Here is a 22,456-nt window from a genome sequence, read left to right as displayed (position 1 = left end):
AAACAAATTTCTTTCTCATTACTTTATATTCTATATGTTTTTATATATTTTTTTAACATTAAACTTTCTGGACCGTAGTAAAGCTCAAAGTGTCTTCTTTCCAGTGATACTTATTTTTTTGGTTGTAGCTCACTGAGGTCAAGAACTGTTACTATTTGAAGTTAGGTAGGTGTAAATGCCTCAAGTGAGTGCCGGTTAACAGGTTAAATGTGCTCAGATCATGATTAATTGGGTCACTGATTCGTTTCTAATAATTAATTTTATATATAGTTACACTTATATATTGTGTACAGTGTTTCCTCTAGGATTTTTGTTCCTGCTGTGCGAGCAGGACCTTTTTTACACAGATATTTCAACTACCTGGGGCGTTATTTCAATGACAAATGTCGCGAGTGCAGTATTACGAGCATGCAAATTTCTTTGTTTGCGTGCCAATTTCCTCTGTTCGTGCACAAAACTTCTTGCACGCCCTCAATTATACGCTGCTCAGATGCATTTTCTTGTGCGCTCTCAATTTAAATGCTGCTGAAGTGTGGTTTAGAGCGTTTTTGTAACAATTATGTCTCCAACATTTAATAGACTTGCTAGGAATATTTATGAATGTCTCCAATAGACCTACAGAGCAGTATTAATGTGTCCTAAAGTAAAGTGAAACAGCGATAAACTCCAGCAAGATGAAGTGATTATAAAGTATTATTATGGATATATATTATATATATATATATATATATATATATATATATATATATATATATATATATATATATATATATATATATATATATATATATATATATATTATATATATATATATGAAAATAGACTTTTGTAAGCTGTATGGACAGATCTGTGTGCAGGTATAGTGTGTTCACAGTTAAACTGGAGAGATAAAAACCCAGCAAGTCTCTTTTTTTTAGTTTCCTGATGTTAAAATACCAAAATCCCAGGGATTTTGAGGGCCACTGCAACATGATGTAGCAGTGCGGTTTTCTCTGCCCACCAAAACAGATGCCATGTTTCTATAATAACGTCTACACATGTCCACAGAATTGTGTGTGTGTACGGTAAGCAGCATTTGTATGAGACTCATCATTTCAGAAAGGCTTGAATAAACTCCACTACAAATACATCAAATAAACTCACTTGGTATTTTTGATTAATGAGCTGTATTTCAGCTTCATCCAAGACGGTCCCTGTGACTGTGCCCTTTATATCACATAATACATTATTAGAAGCAGACATGCACATGGAAACGGTAGGCGGGGAGAAGCAGCTACATTGTACTCAGACGCCAAAATAGGAAAATTCTTGAGGCATTAATAAATAATCTGATGGGCATTATAAGCTGAAACTTTACAGACACATTCTGGAGACATTAAAAGGCTTATCTTACATCTTGTAAAAGTGGTAGAATAGGTGCCCTTTAAAACAAACTTAATAACCTTTAAAAAACTATTATAGGGCATTTTGAGGAGACGGCGACCTTCAACTGACTAGCTCTTTTGTTTAATATTAACAAAAGACAATTGTGTATCATGAATTCAGCTCTATTTTAAAGCCCACTGGCTGTTTTGATGGATCACAAGGAGGACTGAACACTCTTCACATGTCACTCGGATCTCCAAGGTGTTGTGATTTGAAGAAAAACGCTGAGCAGGCCTCGTGTCATCTGTCATTTCGCTTCAAAACCTGACTGGCTATCAAACCCGCTGAGGCATAGACGGTGCGCGAGGTGCCTATCCAAAGTGTGTGTGTGTGTCTGTGTATCGGTGCATGTCCGTGACTGTTCTTGAGTGCTCTGACGATATGTCTTATCTTCTCTGAGTGCCCGTGGTCATGTCTCGCTGTAGGACGTTTAGAGTGCAGAATCTGTGTTCTACACTTCCGAGATGTGTTCTTGTGTTTGACCGCTGTCCTTGGTGCTGAACAACTGTCTGACTGAAACCTGGGTGATTGAATGGAGCAGGCCTACTCACACACATACTGTCAAGTCACTTGTTTCTGTGGCTCTTCATAGAATATAGACTGTGTCAACGCTGCTTTTCAGAGATCAACTGGAAAATAGTAGAGTCAGTTCTCAATGACAATGTGTTCATCAGCTGTGTGACATCAATGAGCCAGCAATACATTATTAATGTTGCATAGACAAAGCCTCATGACATTGGACTCTAGATTCTCTTCGTCTCCATCCTCGAAAACAGGCTGCTTATTTGTCTTCAATCTGGAATAACTAATGTACTAGGTATGAAGGATGGTTTGATGTCTTTAATCCTTTCATGTGTGAGTTTAAAATGCTATATCTGACCGTCCTGCTTGAGTTTTTTGTGGCTATTACTTAGAATCCATTGTGTTCTAAAGTTCCTATGGCGATGCGCCAAATTTATCACATGATCCACCTGCCCCAATGATCTATGTATATATCGTATTTTGCCCTATTCTGTAAATAATGACAAATTTTTAAATCATATTGTGAAATTTTTGATACTTCGATTGCCAAATAGGTGATAGAACATCTATTTTGTTTTTTAAACAGCTTAATAATGGTCGTATTATTTGTCATATGACTAGTAACGGGCGCTGCCGTTATTGCTAGAAAGGATGCGGCTGCGATCGGAAGTTATCAAGAAGTATTTATTAAATTACATATTTATAGTATTTTATTTGTTTTTAAACCCAACCCTCACTGTAATGTAAAAATATTATTTGTTGTACAGTGTGCCAAAAATTATGCTACATTGACGGGAGTATCATCAGCTGTATCCCATCTAAACTTCACCCTCTTTTGCAGCTTGGTGAAGTCTAGAACGTTCTAGAGACCAGCCATGGCTGATCACACTGGTGTGATTGTCCTGGTGAATGAGTTATTTTTTCTTAACTTAAAGGCATAGTTCACCCAAAAATGAAAATGCTGCCTTCATTTATCCCCTTAAATCCCCTTCATTTATTCATCCCCCATTCTCAACCCTAAACCCAACCCTCATGGTAATGTAAAAATATTATTTGTTGTACATTGTCACAAAAATTATGCTATATTGATGGGATTATCCTCAGCTGTATCCCATCTAGACTTGACCCTCTCCTGCAGCTCGGTGAAGTCTAGAACGCTCTAATCACACCAGTGTGATCATATGCTTCAAGGACCAGCCAGGGCTGATCACACTGGTGTGATCGTACATGTGAAGGGTTAATTGTTCTTATTTTATCTTCATTTACTCGTGCTTGACTTTTTTCAAAACAGTTTGAGGTTTTTATTTTTTCTTCTTTTTTCAGCTAAATACAAAATAAGATTATTATAAGATTATAAAATTAGATTATAAGACTTTCATATTAGGAAAATCAAATACAATGCAAGTCAGTGGTTACAAGTTTTCAACATTCTTCAAAATATCTTCTTTTGTTCAACAGCAGAAATAAACTTGTGCCCGCCTATCACGTACATGCTCTTTAAATAAAATAAATGTAAACGAACACATCGACTAAACATGCCACCTTTCCAGACCAGCACGCTCATTGGCACAAAAATGTGTGCAAATGCATTTTCTATTTAAACAACGTGGCACAGGATGTGACAATGATACCTCCACTGAGCTGAAACTAGCAAAAAAAATTGTCGCGCCTGGCACTGCATTGTGCCAGGTGTATTATAGGGCCTTTTTAGTTAATCAGTGAGTACATTGGTCTATTCTGAGAGATTCGGAGACCTGCCAGCACTAGAACCAGCATTCTTTTGGTGAAAACTGATGAAGGGGTTCTGGGAGTAAAGTGAAGCTGCATTGGAACACAGATTGGATTGAGGTGAAGAGGTGTTGTCTGGACACCGATGACTCAGCTGCTCTAATTCACATGCATCTACACACACAAACTCACAATCCAAGATTCGATATCTCAGGTGTTGGATTATGCTCATATTACACAGGTTGATTTCTTGGAAGGGTTTAAAATGATTAACTCTCATGGCAAGCAGAACCAAGAACCTCTCAGATAACTTGATTAAAGATAGTGTCAGATCTCAGGGTTGAATAAAACAGACAATAGTTTTGTTGAGTATAATACCGTGTTGGATGTGAAATGTGAAGCGCTACTGTTTGTAAAGGGTAAATAAATGACTCAGTGATTCGTGATTGAAAATTTGTTTCAATAAGCTAAAGAGACTGATAACTAATCACTTTGTTAGTGCCTTGGGGGCCGTTCGTGTATCGAGACTTTTGCACATGCAAATTCGTTATTTCCAATTTCAAGTGAAAGATTATTATTTCGGTGTGACTCGCTTGCATTTTCCAGGAGAACCTAGTTAAACACATCTCAACTTTTCAAAATGCCTGTTGCACACCGTGAGTCATAGGACTAGTAGCATCATATTCAATCTGTGGATTTTACACATTTCAGAAATAACGATTTATGAACTCAGCGCACCCGAACACTGCAATTCTTTTACATTTTCTCCATAAATAAAACTTTTATTAGAGCTTCAGCAGGGGTTTGTCAGTTTGTCATTGTCTGAGTAAATGAAGAGGCCACGGGAGCATGATCTCACATTGCATTGAAAATGGTAAGGGAAGTAATGTTTTCCACTTGGTTTTTTAGGCCCCTTTAATCATGTTCTAACTTCAAGTGATGCAACAAGATTCAAACCACAAACAATTTGGCTGTCTCCACCGAACGCAACATTACTGAAACACTTCAACACCTGAGCCATTCGAAAATGCAGAAGGGTGCACTGCACTCCCAATGAATGGAAAGATTTATAATCGAATTAATACATTCATTCATTTTCTTTTTGGCTTAGTCCCTTTCGAAAAGTACAAGCTGTGTGGGGGAAATTTGTTGGTTTACACTGAGTTACAGTTCTAAAATTTGTTTACAAACTAAACTTACTGGCCACTTTATTAGGTACACCTAACTAGTACCAGGTTGAACCCTCTTTTACCTTCAGAAATGTCTTAGTCCTTTGTGTCATATATTCAGCAAGGTACTGTAAATATTCCTCTGAGTTTTTGGTCCATATCGACATGATACAATCACACAGTTGGTGCAGATTTGCCCGCTGCACATCCATGATGCAGCCAATCGGCTGACCCGCCCTCCTCCTTCCCTAAACCCAACCAATTTTACCGATTGACCCGCCCGTCCGCTCGCTTCCCTAAACCCGAGCAACAGTTTACAAAAGCGTTTTCGGATTTCACCGCGTTCTAACCATGTTACGAAACTCGTTCACTTAATTTTTGGGATTCTGTTTTTGTCTTACCTGATTGCTGGAACTGCTCTTCCGGTAGCCCTTGTAGCATAACAAGGCAGAATAGATCCATGCTCTCATGTTGTTGCACCAAACTGTGACCCTACCATCCGAATGTCACAGATCCGAATTATTTTCCAATGTTCTATAGTCCAATCTCGATGAGCCTGTGTTTCCTGTTCTTAGCTGACAGGAGTGGCACTTAATGTGGTCTTCTGCTGCAGTAGCCCATCTGGCCCCAACAGCCATGCATGTTCAAAGTCACTTAAATCACCTTTCTTCCCATTTTGATGTTCGATTTGAACTGCAGCAGATTGTCTTGACCATGTCTACAGGCCGAAATGCATTGAGTTGCTGCCATGTGATTGGCTAATTAGAAATCTGCATTAATGAGCATTTAGACAGGTGTACCTAATAAAGTGGCAATTAAGTGTATATGTTTGCTAGTTATTTTATTTTCGAGATCTGATGTAAATTGCTGGAGTTGGTGACTCCTGATTGATAAAGGGACTAAGCCGAAAAGAAAATAAATAATAAAGCACATAATCTGTACCTGAGGTGATCATTGTCATAGTAGTTTATGCTGTTGTTCAGCCGCGACATTTCTGAAATAGAAATTTCTCAGATGTTTATGACTAAAACTCCTTTTGAAAATATAGCTTTTATTGCATGTTCTGTTCATCTATTTTCATCGTTTCATTATTTCTTCGATTCATTGAAGAATCATTCGAATGAGGGAGAGTTTTTGAATCAGTGTAGACTGGTAAACAACTGAATCATTCAGATCAGTCTGACTGATTCAGATGACTCAAATGAATTGTTTGTTTCATGATTCAAGCGTAACATTGGATGCAGTTGTTTAGTTTGCAGTTGAAAGTTTCCTGAAACTAAGTTGCAGAATCCATACCCGATGCAAACATTTCACTCTTACACATTGAAGCCGTTCATGTACCAAGAGCGATGTGACCTCATTACAAGAGTAAATACATTTTTGGGATTAGCTTCATCTCTTTGACAAACAATATTCTGTTTAAATGCGTGAGATGTTTTGTTTGTTAGATAAAACAGCGGATGTAACACTTTATTTAATTTGGTAGAGAAAAGCATTAAAGGCAAACATGTTTGGTTGCCAGGTTTAAATATTAATGAGATATGAAGGTGTAGCAGTGTGTATCAGCCGGTCACACACTGTCTGCTCTCTCAGACTGATCTGCATTGGTCAATAAGGGCCGTATTCATGTAGATCGACCGCTTCAGTGTGAGATCAGTCAGTCGGGCAGCATGGGGGATCAGTGACCACATGACTGATTAATAGGTATTTGTTCTGCTAGAGTAAACAGATGCAGAAGAAGTTCATTTATTGATCAGTGGTTTGAACACCCGTGACTCTTTGTGTTAATCTGGGTTGTGGTTGACTTGAACTTGAAGCATTTAGCTGTATGAAGGTTTGCAGGGAAACTTTTGGATTTAATGCATTATCATTTTCCACCTGTATTCAGTGTCGACTGCTTATGATCAGATTGACAAAAAAGCATTTTAAGTGAGAGAATCTGACTTGTTTATTGAAAAGAACTGAATCACAGAAAACATTTGTTTGTGAATCAGACAATATCATATTCCCTTTTAGGTGTTGTTTCTTCACTTGCTTATGTGTGTTTCTTTCTTTCTTTGTTTCTTTCTTTCTTTCTTTCTTTCTTTCTTTCTTTCTTTCTTTTTCTTCTTGCTTTCTTTCTTCATTCCTATATTTTTTTCTTTCTACCTTCCTTCCTTCCTTCCTACCTACCTTTTGTCTTTAACTTTCTTTCTTTCTCTCTCTCTCTCTTTCTCTCTCTCTCTCTCTATCTCTCTCTCTCTCTCTCTCTCTCTCTCTCTCTCTCTCTCTCTCTCTCTCTCTCTCTTTCTTTCTTTCTTTCTTTGTTTAACTTTCTACCTTCCTCCCTCTATTGCTTCTTTCTTCCAACCATACTTCCTTTATATTTGTATTTAATTTTTTTCTTCCTTTCTTTTTTCTTTCCTTTCTACCTTTCTTTCTTTCTTTCTTTCTTTCTTTCTTTCTTTCTTTCTTTCTTTCTTTCTTTCTTTCTTTCTACCTTCCTCCCTTCTATTGTTTCTTCCTTCCTACCTTACTTCCTTCCTTTATATTTATATTTAAATTTTTTTCCTTTCTTTCTTCTTTCCTTCCTTCCTTCCTTCCTTCCTTCCTTCCTTCATTCTTTCTTCCGACCTTCTTTCCTTTTTATTTGTCATTACATTTTTTCCTACCTTCTTTCTTTCTTTCTTTCTTTCTTTCTTTCTTTCTTTCTTTCTTTCTTTCTTTCTTTCTTTCTTTCTTTCTCATCTTGCTTTCTTCATTCCTATATATTTTTTTCTTTCTACCTTTCTTCCTTCCTTCCTTCCTTCCTTCCTTCCTTCCTTCCTTTATATTTGTCTTTACCTTCCTTCTATCCTTCTTTTCTTCCCTCGTTCCTCCCTTTTTCCTTTCTTTATTTTTTTCTTTCTTCCTTGCTTCTTTTCTTTTTATTTTTTCACTCTCAATTTTTCCTTCCTTCCTTCCTTCCTTCCTTCCTTCCTTCCTTCCTTCATCACCTTTTGTTTAGTCTACGCATTATGCACTATGTGTGTGTGTGTGTGTGTGAATGTGTCCATGTGTGCGTTTGTTTGTGTATCAGTTCAAGTGTAGGAGATGGACAACTGGCCCTGAAGCCTCTCCAAGGCCCCTCTTCTTTCATCAACCTACAGGCATATGAAGGGCTCTGCTTCACCTCCTACCAAGGACCCTCAATGCATTATAACAAGGCCAAAGCTTCATTTTTTTTCTTTGTTATGTCTCTGCTGATTTCTCTCAGTCGTCCCCCTGATAAAGATACTCTCGGTGCTTTAAAATGACAGATGTGTTCAAAGAATCCACAAATGTCTCCATTAGCACGATCTTCATTGCACAGAGAGAAAATTGTCTCTGCAATTATCCAGGAGTATCTCATGTGCGACAGGTTCCTGAAGAGGTCAAAAACACTTATTAACTTCAAACTGTGCCAGTTTGCGTCATGCCTGCCTTCTGTGCTTGTTGTCTTTGTTTAGAGGCAGCTAGGAGGGATAAATAAGCCGCTTTTTGTTTTATTACAGCTCTCCTGTACTGTTAGTTAAAATTAGGGCTGTGCATTTAATGTGTTAATTTGATTAATCGGTTTTGGATAAAAATATTGTGTTAAACTGTTTAATGCTATTTATGTACCCACCTGTGCAAGTCGTATTACATTTTATACAGGTGATTTGGGATTAATGTTATGGAGAATAACAACACATTGCATCATGGATAATCCAGTTATATTCTTTAAAATTCAGAATACTGTGGCAAAAATGTCCCGTCTGAGTTTTGTATTATATTTGTATCATATGATAAAGTTAAGCAATATTACGCACGCAACAAGTTCAATTTCACACTAGGTAGTGCAAATGTGATACGTTTTTACTGATTGACTTGTACTTGAATGATACTTGAGTGATACTAATTGGTCAATCATTACATTCCAAGGTTATGTTAGGGATAAAGTACATTGAGGAGGTTGTTATTGCAGAATCAAGCCCGATAGGCTTGATGGTAACCCAACGTGTAGTGGAGGGCTGTTGATGAGTCTGAATAGCTCTATTCTGTGAAAACAACCTTCCTGGATGTACTTTATCCAGCTTATTACATGGCTACTTGCCCCAAAACATTATAATTAGGCACAAAACATTGTTCTGAGTCATAATAGTTCATTAATTGTTTAATTAAATGCAAAGCTGATAGAAACAAAAACAGCTGATGTAGTATACATTAACCTGCAAATTATTCAGTCACAAGATGGCGCAAAAGTCAAAAACGCAATGCTGACAGCAAACAAAACTAGCTGAATCAAAGCATACACTGACTTGCTGTATTATTCATTCATAAGATGGAGCCAAACCATCAAAAACAGACAAGCAAACACATATGCTTATGGATGTAAGTTTTTGGATTTTAACATATTCAGTTACTGTCAAGGGGATTTGAAGTTCCTGGATGAGCATGTGTTATTTAGAGGTTGTTATCTCAGGATAACAGATAATGTGTAACATATACAGTAAAGTACATCAATGTACAAATAAATCTTAAATGAGAAAAACATCTAGTGGGGGGAAAGGAATGTATTTTCAGACGGTTAATTAAGAGTCTACCATGTAAACAGCAATTTTTTGATTACCTTAATCCAACTGAAGTCATATTCAAACTAAACAGAAATTGAATTAAGACATGGAGTATGTCTAATTTAGCTGTATTATTGAAGTGCAGTACAGACATGTAAACACCGCATTCAAACTATTACCATTGTGTAGTATTTTCTCTGCATTTTGTGACAGGATAGTTTATACACACACCTGCACCTACCAAGTCAGTGAAGAACCACAGACACAAATTGTGAATTTTTTTGCGAGTTTTGTTTTTCTTACAGCGTGCGGTATCAAATTCCATTAAAACAACACTCTTCCAGCAGTTCATACTCTATTCCAATACCTCGTTTGTTATGGGGGCATGCATGAAATGTTCCTGAATGAAAGTGAAACTGTGTCAAACTACAGTTAAAGTCAAAAAATAAAACACCCGAAATTACATGAAACTTTGGTGGAAACGTGGATAGCGTGTTGAAGCATAGACGTTAATCGATTTATCTGTTGTAACATGTAAAACTGGATCATCAAAGGAACATTCAAAAAGCAACTCATGTAAACGCCTTAATCATACTATTTTCTTATTCAGTTTAAGGCAAATAATTTGATTACCGGTGTCCATGTAAATGTAAATTGTGTAATTCATTATAATAAATATGTAAAATTTAGATTTTTTTGCCCTGTAAATCCTAGCTGTTTCACAAATAAAAACACAGCATATGAACAATTCCAGCATCACAGATGTGACAATTGCAGTAAAAACTTGAAACATAAATTCACAGAGAAAGTGTATCGAATGGTATATTGAAACAGCTGTTTATATTTTCCAAAACAGTTAACCACAGAGTTAAGGAATCAGAAATATCAATCTGTATACGCGTTTTATATTTCAAATAAGGGGGAAATAAACATGCATTATGGATGTGACCAAAAAATATGTTTAGAAATTAATTTAGAGTAGGGCTGGGCGATTTGGCCTAAAATCAAAATCTTGATTAATTGAACATTTAAATGAACGATTATTTATTTATTAAATGTTTTTGCCCTCACAGTTCAAGTGACAGTTCACAGTGACAAGTTTTGTACAGTAAATAAGCTCACATGTTACAAGTGAGAGATTTTTGAATGAAGGGTGCATTACTTAATTTTAAAATAATTGAAGGAAACACATTATCTACTATCTAAGATTTTTTATTGAACACCAACACTGAGCTGAAATTAAAACACGGCTCTCTGTGCCACCCACCCTCATCACCGCTACCAAACCGACCAATCACAAAGCTTGCGCTACGCATCGTGGTGACATACAAGTACAGTTTTTTGAGTGATGCGCTGGTATGCGAAGGCTGCGCAGGACTGCACTTGTGCCCTTGGCAGAAGTAGAATATCATAATAATATAATAAGTTGTGTTTATTACATTGTTATATAATAAGTATTATTCAGGAATAAGTCACATGACTCCACACACGGTAGGGGAAGTCATTGAAAAAATTGACCTGGAAAAATGAGATTGATTATAGATTACAGTACAACATACTTTCTAGTGTATTTATAAATAAATATTTGTTACATTTTTTTAAACATTTTTGCATTCATGACAAAAAAACCTCTTTATGGGTGTGAAATTGGCACTTTGAACTGTTTGAGTTTGAAAAGAGACATTTCAATATTTTATTGTACTAAAATACAAGCCTACACAAACAACCTAGAAAGGATTTAGCTATTTTGTTAAAAAAAAATTAATAATGGCAAGGTTGACATTTGCGTGGAATTGCTCATATGTTGCAATTAGCATCAACAGTACCACAATGCACCGTGCATTTATTTTTCAGCAAATAAATACACATATCCCAGTCCACAACATTGTACAACAAAGTCGAGCACAATGAAAAGAGCGTTTGGCCTGGAGGTATGTAGGTGCAACACCAGCAGTGATGTTCATTAGTGGGTAAAATGGGGGAAAAGCCCCTGGCCTCGTTCCAAACCGCCTGAAAGGAGAGCCGGAGAGAGAGAGAGAGAAATGAAGGAGAGCAGAAAGAGAAACAGCATCTGCTTCGCGCCTCAGTAGTTTTCAAAAAACAAGTGGAGGGAAAAAACGCTGCCAGTGACTGTGAGCACACCTGTCTGTGTGTCGCCATAGCAACCTAATTAGAAGGCCAATAGGATGAAGGCAGGGGTTGGTTGGAGAAGCTGAAGACAGGAGAGCAAAAACAGTTCAGCGGTGGAGATTAGAAAGAGACTGCAGAACCAACTCTGGATCTGGTCTATTCCCAAACATATTTACTTTTGATTTCTTATTTAATTCAATGCTTCCTTTGTTTTTGCTTTTATACATTTTATTCATTTTCATCATTATTGATTTTATTTTTATTAATATTTTGTCTCTAGGACCTTTTTTGCCTAGCATTTGCTTTGTTCAAATCTTGCTATATTAAGTGGCTTGGTTTTACAGACAGAATTATAGTTCAATAAGTATATTTAAGTTATTTTTTTATGTATGCGTTATGAAAAATCTTCAGACAACAAAAATACTGATATCTTGTCAGTGCAGATCTGGGATTAAGTTTAAGATTAAGCCCCAGTCAGATCACATGCTTTTTATTGTCAGTTCTGAAAGTCATTATGTCAGATAATGCGATTTTGTCTTGACTAAATCTTGACTTCTTGTGGGTACCAAATGTGCCAGACTACATGTTCCTTTACTATCAGTCCTCCCATGACGTCTACGTCGAGCGTTAACAATATTTCTCATCTCAATTTCATTTTTTTAATCTTATTTCAATCTCAATAAACACTGATGTTTGCTGACAACAAGGCTACATCATTTAAGGGCATTCGTTACGAATATTTTCTTTATATTTATAGGATCAAACTTTAGGTATTTAGGTATTTTTTGCAATCTAAATGTACATTTTCCCGTCAGAGTTGCTTATTAAACACTCCCTCACCTGAACTCGCTGAGACTGAGAAAATTAAAGCACATCAGCACAAAGGAAAAATCAGATGCTCATAACATAATCTTTAAAATAATGACATGTTAAATAATTAGCAAATATATGACAGAGGTTTGTGATACAACAATTACAGTGAAGCATTAATTACATCCTTATTTAACACAGAGCTAAACAAATCATCCGCCCGCACAGTTGAGTAGTGGTTGGGGTTTAAACAATAATACAATTAGTAAATTTTACTTGGAAAATTATTATTATTATTATTATTATTATTATTATTATTATTTATTATTTTGTTTGGTATAATTTGTATCTTAATTGTTTTTTTTTTTTTTGCTCGTCAGTTATCTACTAGATAAATAAGAGTAACAAATAACATTTGAGGTGAAGTGCTTCAAAAACAAGTCCGCTACATGCTTCAACACCAAAACACATTACATATAAACATTAAAATAATAATCACGTTGGAAGGATGAGAGAACTCAGAAACCTGTGAGAATGGAGATGTCTGCATAGTTGTGCCAGTCTGTCAGATTAAATTTGCTTACACCTTAATATTTTAGAAAAAGAAGTTAAAGTTTGTATACCAATGATTGATCTTATCTACCTGTGACCCATCCATACGTAAATATGCAGCACCCATGGATATAAATTATGTGCTCCTATTGCCCAGTGACAAAACTCGTTGTGAAAAACAGGGAAAGAATTGAACATGCTAGACTTTCAGCAATGGTGTCGTGAAGCATTGGAGATATGGTATCGATTGTCATGAACCATTCCTATTACACCCTACTTCAAGGAAATCGTGACAAATTTGTGTGATCTGACCGGGGCTTTAGTCTGTGAAACTCCTATATATTTATATATTTATTTATATAATCCTATATATTTATTGCTTCTATCTTATTCATGTTTGAAATGTATTGTATATTTTTTATCTAAGAGGTTTTTGATTTTGTTAGATTTAACTGTTGATTTACTATGATTGCTAGTTCTTTGATTTTTAAAAAAAGTGCAGTTAAAAAATAAGTGCTTGTAAAAAATATTTTTTAATGTTTGTTTAATATTATACAATATTATTGTCTCAAATTTTTTTATATATAGTATTATTTTATATTATGTATAATAGACATGTTTTTATTTTATTTGTTCTTTATCCCAAATCAAACAGATTTTATCACATTCTTTACCTACTCACCCAATCTCAAAGTACTTAAAATTAGAGACCATATTTTGATTAATTTATTTTTTGTCATATTTATTTTCATAAACATATTGCAGCAATTAATTTTATTGCCTGCAGCTAACCTCCAGCACAAATATAGCTTTATTTATCATGCAATAAAAGCAGACAAACTGAAAGTGAGAGGGAATGTTTGAGATGGACCAGAACAAAGACCTCTGTCTTCCGCTTCCAAACCGCTTCTGTGTTTCTCTCTCTCTAAGCTTCCTCTGTCTGTCTGGGGGACCAGCGCTTTAAACATGCCTGAGGTTAAACACATTCCAGAGACACTCACTGTTTAAACTATAACCTTGTTAACCCCACAATCCAACACTACAACAACAGACACATTTGTTCTAAAAGGTGAAAGAGACAGAAATGAGATTAGTTTGTTAAACAGACAGAGAAAGCAGAGCAGAGAAAAGTATTTGATTTTAGCCTAGGCTGTTTACATTAAAATTGTCTCGAATTTAATAGATCATGTTATTCCAGTGCTTGTGGAGGAGTTGTAAATGTGTTAAGCCACATATTAAATACTACAACAGACACCCTGTTTTAAAAATACAAAACAGAAATCATTTTAAATCGGAGCACCCCAGCCTTTACTAATGAACATGATTTGATTTTAGTCTGGACTCTGTATAGTAAGAAATTCCACAGCTTTTTTCCCCACATGACTGCTGTGTTACACAGTTTGGGAAACTTGCATTCAAAATAACTGATATAAATCAATTTAAATTCTAAGGCAGTGCTACATATTGTCCATATATAAAATGAAACCTGAGTTAGAATAGCAGTTGTCCTTGTTTTGTGATATTTTTCAGTTTTTATTTTTTATTCATCCCCGAATTCATGCTTTTGAATTTATTTTAATTTTTTCCCCAACAACTTTTAACCTTGAGAAGTTTTATTGACATTTTTAATAGTTTAAAATTATATATTGTCTTGCTTGGTGTTGTATAATACAGTACAAAAACCTTGTAATAAACTGCCAGTACAGTAAACTCATTACAGTTTGCAACTGTTTGACAACATAATGTACTTTCTGAGGCTTTTTAGATGACAATGTAGTTGTTTAGATTGCATCTATGGAGTTTATTTATAAGGATAGTGCCTATTTCAAATATTTTAAATTTCTGAGAGACAGCGCGTCTGCATCCATCAGCCTGTCATCGAGCAGAGCAAAGACCGTTGATGTTGTCCATCCACAAGATGGCGAGAGAGACCACATAATAAGCCTTTAGAGAAGAAATGATTGGCGTGTTTTCAAACTACAGCTAATTAAACATTATAAAATTGGTGAGAGGCATTCTAAGTCGATCTCTCTCTTTTGTATGTTGCAGTGCTGTATTTATACCATAGTATTTGTTGTGTATTGAGTGTGAGATGAGACTCCTATATCAGGAATGCATGTATTTTGTTAGCCACTTTTTGTATAACCCTAATTTACTTTTTGGTTGGCCATCAGTTTGTTTCTGATCAGTGTACTGTTTTCGTTAATGTGGACTAGTTCAGTAAAAAGAAGGAAAGAAGATGTTTAGCTGTTTTCCTTATCACAAACACAACAGTTATCTGGTAATGTTTGCTTTGCTTTGGCTTTTTCGGGTTTATTGTGATTTCTCAATTGCAACAGAGAAATACTGGGAAATCTGTGTAGACTGATGGTATTTCATGCCGTTCAACCTTATAATCTTAAAATGTGAGCAAAATCTCCTGTTTTGTCATCACTTTAGACATTACGCTAGAGAATCATTCAAATACTAGCTCTAAAGTGATGTTGGTGAATTAGCATTGTTTTTTGCTGTACTGAGATTAGTTGCAAATGTGAATGTGTGGTGGAAGAAAGTAGTTCCTCTTACAAAAGGATTTTTAGACTATCTAGGGCATTACACACCGGATGCGACACGGCATGCACATGACAGTTGAAAGTATCGCGCACATTAGCATGCTATTTAAAATGAAACTATTCAGATGTCTGTCTGTGGCATGGCAGAAATATGGACAGTGTATTGAGTCGTGGCTGGGCGCCGCAGACAGCAGCTGACTTGCACCGCCGGTGTGTGTACACTAAATATAATCTATGTTTAGAATTCTAAAATGCATGGAGCTGCGTGGAGCGATCTTATATGACCCTGAGTGGTGCATCTGGTGTGTGACCCCCTTCTGTGTTTGATTTTCTTTTTTTATATAGACGATTATGTCATCAAACTGTTGTATAAACACAACAGGCAATATCATACATATGATGATATATATGATATTGCCTCCCACCAGTGCAGATATATAGCCATGTCGCACTGCTAATCGTGTGATATTGCTCATTCAGCTACTAAAATGTCAATAAAAGTCACGTTGTTAAACTGTAGAGTTGAACTTCCAAAAGCAAATGTTAACAGAGCACAGATCAAGGTCAAATAATGCAATTCACAGCTGTAAACAAAAGAAAAACACATACAGAAAATTACAGAAACTGTTAATTAGCAGATATTTTTTACAGTACAGGTGAGCATAGCGTTTACATGGCCAAAAATACATGGCCAAATACATGGCCAACGGCATTCCTTAAGCTTCATTTTTATCACTCAATGAAAACAATAATGTTACGGTTCTGGTGTGAATTCTGCATTTACACCAAATGCGCAATTAGGTAAATAGTTTACATACAAAGTGGTGTGAACCCAGCATTAGTGCTTAATCAATAAGTGTTTATAGTCACAAGCATATCTGTGGCCAAAGCTCTGAGTTCACTGATCCCCCAGATTATATTTCTCTTTTCATTCAGTGCTGTCTTATTCAGCATAACTGGGTTTTGGGTTTATTTGTGGTCTGGTGAAGCAAATTTTTCATGACTTTTAATCTTGGATGGTTAACTATGAAGAGAGAATGATTGTACCCAGCTTTTAAGAACATTTCATTCATTGTTTGCAGTTATCAGAATTTGCTCACATAATTTGCGCAAAGTATCATAAGGAAAAAGTGAAAATGTGAGATTGTGTTTTTTTTTTCCAGCAGTAGGGAATGAATCGTGTGTTGTGATGGATTTGCGGTGAGAGTAAGTGAAGGTAAATGCAGGAATCTCCCCCTCGGGCCTTTCAGGGGCTCTTCGTCATGAACATTCCTCACATTCCTTCTGATAATTGGATCAGAACTGCTGAGGTCCTGGTGGAGAAACTCTTTTATTGTGTTTGTAGAGACTGACGTGGGTGGAGGTCTTAATTTTTCTCTCTCACACGCTATTATTATTTGGCTTCTTGGACAGTTTGTCATGTTTGTGCAATTCCATTGTGTATTTATGAAATTAAAATAATAATAAAATAAGATGTTTTTGTATTAAATGTTGTTATTCTGTTGTTTCCAAGTGAAACCTAATAAAATAATGGCTTTAGATTATTTTAATAAGAGAAGTAGTTTTTGTTGTAGTAGTATAAAGATGTATTTCTTTGTTTGAGGGATTCTCTGTGGTTTAGCAGTTTTGTTTGTGTTAAGGGTTTTGTTTTCTTGGTCGTTTTGTCTGGTTTAGATTCTTTCCTGGTTATTCTGGCCCTTCATGTTTTTTCATGGTTTTGATGTTAGGTGTTCTAGGTGTTTTTTTGGTTTCAGTTTGTCTTGTTGTTTTGTTTTCTTTGTGGTTTCGGGTTTGTTTAGGTTTCTTGTGGTTTAGGTTTTGATTGTTAAGCTGTATTGTTTTCTTTGTGGTTTTTGTATTAGTTTGTTATGATGTTTTGTTCTTCTTTAGTGATTTTTTAATTTGTTGTTTTTGTTTACTTAGTGTTTTTTTGTTGTTGCTCTTTTTATTTATTTTATTTAGTTTTTCATGGTTGTTTTTGCTTCAAGTTTTTTTTTTGTAGTAGTATTTTTAAAATTGGCTGTTAATCAATGGTTTTGCAGTGATGACCCCAGATAGAGAAGGAAATAAGCCACTGAAATATTTGTTTATTTTATTTTCTTATTGAATGCTGAGTAAGATAAAAGCATGATGTATATACTCAATATAGGACTGCACAATATATTATTTAATTTTTGGAGAAGGAAATAAACTAAAGAATCATTTGAAGAGTTCAGATGATGCAAGTGCCATTTAAAATTTCCATCAAAATAAAACATTTTTTTCTCAGCCTTCTTTGTTTATGTGGTGTTATTTCACTTTAAAGACCAGAAAATGACTTATTATTTGCCATAAAAATAATATTACTGAACCTACACAAAAAATGCTAGTTGTAGCAGAAAATATTGAACTCCATTTAGAGGTTTTTGCATCTAAACTCTTCATTTGTTTATTTATTTTTTTCTCATTTAATGCCTAGTAGGGTAAAAGCAAATGTATATATACAATATAGGACTGCATAATATATAGTTCAAGCATTGATATCGCAATAGTTACATCGCAGGATCTCAAGCCAATTTAGACATGAAATTAAAAAGTTTTCCACTTCAACAGATTAATTGTGTTTAACTATGTATGAATGCTACATTGTTATTCTACATTTATTGAATTTCTGTACATCAGTATTGTTAGACTCCAGTGTAAACCATAAAGCGCTGTTTATTTCATTCTTATCTTTGTTTGATTCTTTTTACCTGCGCTGTAATTCATTTTATTTTGTATATACAGTTCCCAGTATATATAAGTACATTCTTCACAAATCAATTTTTTAGATACATATTTTTAATAGAAAGATATTCAATATTATATTTGTCCGTATACAGTAGATTAGTCAGTACTGAAGCCAAACATGGAGCTTATCTAACAAAGCAACTTAAGATAACGGTCAAAAAAAAATAATAGTACACCCAAATTTATGTTATAGAAAAATATTAAATACAAATTTTAAAAAGAAAAAATCTAAAGAAGCAAAAAAAAAAAAAAAAAGTGTTGAAATTATGAAGTTTGTCATTTTTGCAATATTTTACTTGAATTTAATTCAATTCCTATTTATGTTTGGTGACTAAAATATTATTTTAATGAATATATCTGTTTAATAAATCAGTTTTGTTTAAATGCACCAAAATACATTGCCTATATTCACTGAGAAATGGATACACATGTTCATTTTCAAAATGGGCTGTACTCAATTATGCTGAGCACTGTATATTTTATAGTTTTGTGCATTTTATGCAGTTGCACTCCCCCACAAAATGCTCCCAATAATATTGCAAAAAACAATATATTGCAATGTCATTTTTTTTACAATGTCATGCAGCCCTAAAACAATATAACGACACCCTAAAAAACTGGCAGGCTAGCTTTCTTTTTTATTATCATTATTATTACTTAGTATTTATTTCACAGAAGATCTGACAACCTGAAAGAAAAAAGCATTTCTTCACCATCCCTATACCACATCAGCAAGGAGTAAATAATTCCTGAGGTTAAAGGCCAGGTCATCCTGTACTCTTTCTGAAGGGCATCATATTATGAAAATAATTTCTTAAATCCTACATTCATTCTCTCTAGTCTACGGTCCTGCGTTATTCCCTTCTGGATCGTCAATCATACATAAACATGAAGAACGGCATACAACAATAAGCTCTAGCTTTATTAAAGCCTCTCCCCTGTCTGAGCCACTGTATTACTGCTGTCTGTCCACCCAGAGGTCTTCCTTTCATCGGCCATTTCCAATATATTTTTCACAATTCACTGCTTTTTAAAATTACAAACAAAATCTATTGTCTGTCTGCTATCTCACAGTTTTAGACAGTTTTTTCCCTTTGGAAGCCTGTTAATGTCTTAACACTTTGTTAAACATTGTAAATTACTGCATTAGGAGTTTAGGAGTGTGAAACAACAGCAACAACAACAACGTATTCTTGAGTTTTAAAATAACACACCTAGTTCTCTGCTTTCCACAATGCACACACAATCTTCAGGCTACTCATGTCCCCATGATACCCGTCACAATTCACATCATGACAGCTTTTTAATGACACCCGAGAGGTCACGCAGGGTTCCTTCAGTGTGTTGGTTTAGTGCTGGCTCTATCCCTGCACATTTGGCAGATCTTAAACCTGCCAGGAGTCTTTCCGCCTGCTAGCATCTTAACGTATTATTTATCACTCGCTCTGAAGCGAAACACCTGTGCAGGTTTAAGATAGCTGGTTTACGAGACCCCAGGTAAATCCTGCAGGGGGTCGACACATCCTGTCTGACTTATTAACCACATTTCCAAGAGATTCTCCATTCCATCTCTGGATCCATTTGTGGTATTTTCTTCACACAAAAAACACATTGAATATGTATGATACCAAGAAAATTGTAATATTTGTGTGGGTGAAACTTAATAATATATATATATATATATATATATATATATATATATATATATATATATATATATATATATATATATATATATATATATATATATATATATATATATATATATATATATATATATATATATATATATATATATATATATATATATATATATATATATATATATAGAGTCTTGTTTATATACACTTTTTTTGGTTCTAACTTGGCCCATCAGAATTGGCTTATTGGCTTCTAAAAAAAAAGATAAAAATGGCAATCGGAATGGGCCATGAAAAACCTAGATGGATACATCACTTAGGAAAACAAGCCGTTTGGACTGTGTGAATGTAAATAGACCAAAAAGTAGAAAAGGAAAAAGGGTCTCCCCATGCCTCTGTAATATTCAAATGTGAGCGGAGGCAGCGTTCTGCCTAAAGAGCAGAGATGAGCAGTAGGTGGAAATTTTACCCTTGACAGCATCGAAGCCGTTAAAGTACGAGTGAGGTGAGGGATTTCAACTAGATTTCTCTGACTATCAAAGGCGCCACAACTGCTTTCACTGGGATGAATGCAAATTCCACCTTATTCTTGGCACTCTCTGCTGCACGCTAGTCCTAACAGCTGAGGGAGCGTGACTAACAAGAGAGTGGCGATTCTGTAGTCCTGGGATGTGGGAGGAAGAGACATGGATAAAGATGCTTGTGTGTGTGCCCATGGATGTGTGTGTGTGTGTGTGTGTGTGTGTGTGTGTGTGTGTGTGTGTGTGTGTGTGTGTGTGTGTGTGTAGAGAGAGAGTGGAAAAAAAGAGGATAAATGAGGAAAGAACTGGGTTCTTATGAAAAAATGTGAGTAGCACCACAAACAACTGATGAAAATGGCAAGAAAAATCTCGACCAAATAAAACCAAAACCTCAAAGAAAATGAAAACAAATGAAGCCACCAATAAAATGAGAAAAAGACAACAAAATATCTAAATCAACCAAGAAAATACAGAGAATCAAGATATTTAGCAAACAAAATATTAAATACAAGTGAAAACAAAACAAAGTAAAAAAAAAAAAAAACGAAACAAAAAAAACTAATCCAAACACAATAAAAACAACCAAAATGAAAAATAAAGATGAAATAAGCAATAATGATAAACAAAATATCCAAAAAAAAAGCAAGACTGAACAAACAACGCAACAAAAACAAACAAGATATTTAATCAAGTAAAATAAAAAACAACTGAAGTAAACAAAAGCCAAAATCAAAAAATACAACAAAACCAAAAACAACCAAATTAAAAATAAAGATGAAATGAAATCAGCACCACAACAATAATAAACAAAACATCCAAACAAAATACAGCAAGAAAAAACAAACAAATCATCAAAAACAAGCAAGATATCAAACAAACAAAACATTTAAACCATGTGAAACCAAAAACGACCAAAGTAAACAAAACACAAAATCAAAAAATACAACAAAACCAAACACAGCCAACATGAAAAAGACTAAATAAATTGGCATCATGAAAATGAAAAACATTACATACTTTGAACTTTTCAGTGGCTTATGCTTTCATAAAATCCCCGCTCTAATTAAATTTTTATGATTTTCAGATTCTTACAGTATTTCACATATCACAAACTGTTAACTGCCCTTTCTGAGCGCATGGTTGATTAGGGCATACAGAGAATTTATCTAGAACACCTTGGTTGTACCTCTACCCTCTTTATACGAAGTATCTGGGAAAATTACCAAAGAAAGTCTGGATATGTCATCTGAAGGACAGTGTTTTTTTTTTTTTTTACAGTAGTGTCCCTGACACACTTCTGTAGCATTAGGACCCACACAGACTACTTGTAGGGTTAGTGTTGAACATTCCTGATGACCCCTGAACACCCCTCATGACTTCACTACTGGCACTTTTCCACTGCATACTATGGCGTGGTTCGGTTTGATATGGTTCACTTTTGGGCACTTTTCCTCTGCATATTTTTAGTACCACCTCAAATGAGATTGCAAGTGAGCTGTATCATTATCAAAATGTGATATATACCCATTTCTGATCACCAATTTGAAAATCATCACCACCTGTGTTATTGGATTTTTCACATGAGACACCAAATTTGCTATATTTAATAAGTCTGCAGCTGCCACTGCTGCATTGTTGGTTCCTATGACTAAACTATTTCATCTCACTGAAAGAAAAAGACACCTGAAAGGTTATCATTGTGATCAGCACAAGCAGTCCAGATGTTCTCTCGTGGTATCCGAGGAGCTGATGAGCTGGATGGGACAACCCTGAATGAAAAAAAAATTCAGGAAGTTACAGCAGAAGAGGCGACAATAATGGCAATATTTACAGTATGTCAATAATCCCACTAAAAGTGTTAAGTGGTACTAAACTGCAATTATTCGAAAATGCGATTTCGGTTTCGATTTCGATTTTGGCTTCTAACAGTTGTGAAAAAACATTAATCGAGATAAACGATTATTCCATCATGTACCGCTCACTTTCTAGTTGTACACATTTGTTGCTCTGCAGAGCTCAGTTTCAAGTGAAAATGACTGAAAGCATGTACTGTATAGTAGCGTCTGCAGCACGGGATGCACATCA

At 35.1% G+C, this 22,456-nt stretch overlaps 1 protein-coding gene and 1 long non-coding RNA gene across 2 annotated transcripts in view; both read left to right on the top strand.

The window, feature by feature from the left end:
- The window catches only part of hs6st1b (heparan sulfate 6-O-sulfotransferase 1b), a 95,378-nt gene that overhangs the window by 64,068 nt on the left and 8,854 nt on the right, over nt 1-22,456 (top strand).
- LOC147838066 (uncharacterized) lies at nt 20,030-20,929 on the top strand. The gene is made up of 2 exons (XR_015525106.1): nt 20,030-20,594; nt 20,639-20,929. It is a non-coding gene; the product is annotated as an uncharacterized LOC147838066 (long non-coding RNA).

Source organism: Danio rerio, chromosome 24, assembly GCF_052040795.2.
Source record: "Danio rerio strain M-AB ecotype USA chromosome 24, GRCz13ab, whole genome shotgun sequence".
NCBI lineage: Eukaryota > Metazoa > Chordata > Actinopteri > Cypriniformes > Danionidae > Danio > Danio rerio.
Note: the sequence above shows the minus strand (reverse complement) of the source record. Positions and strands in the feature narration are given on the sequence as shown.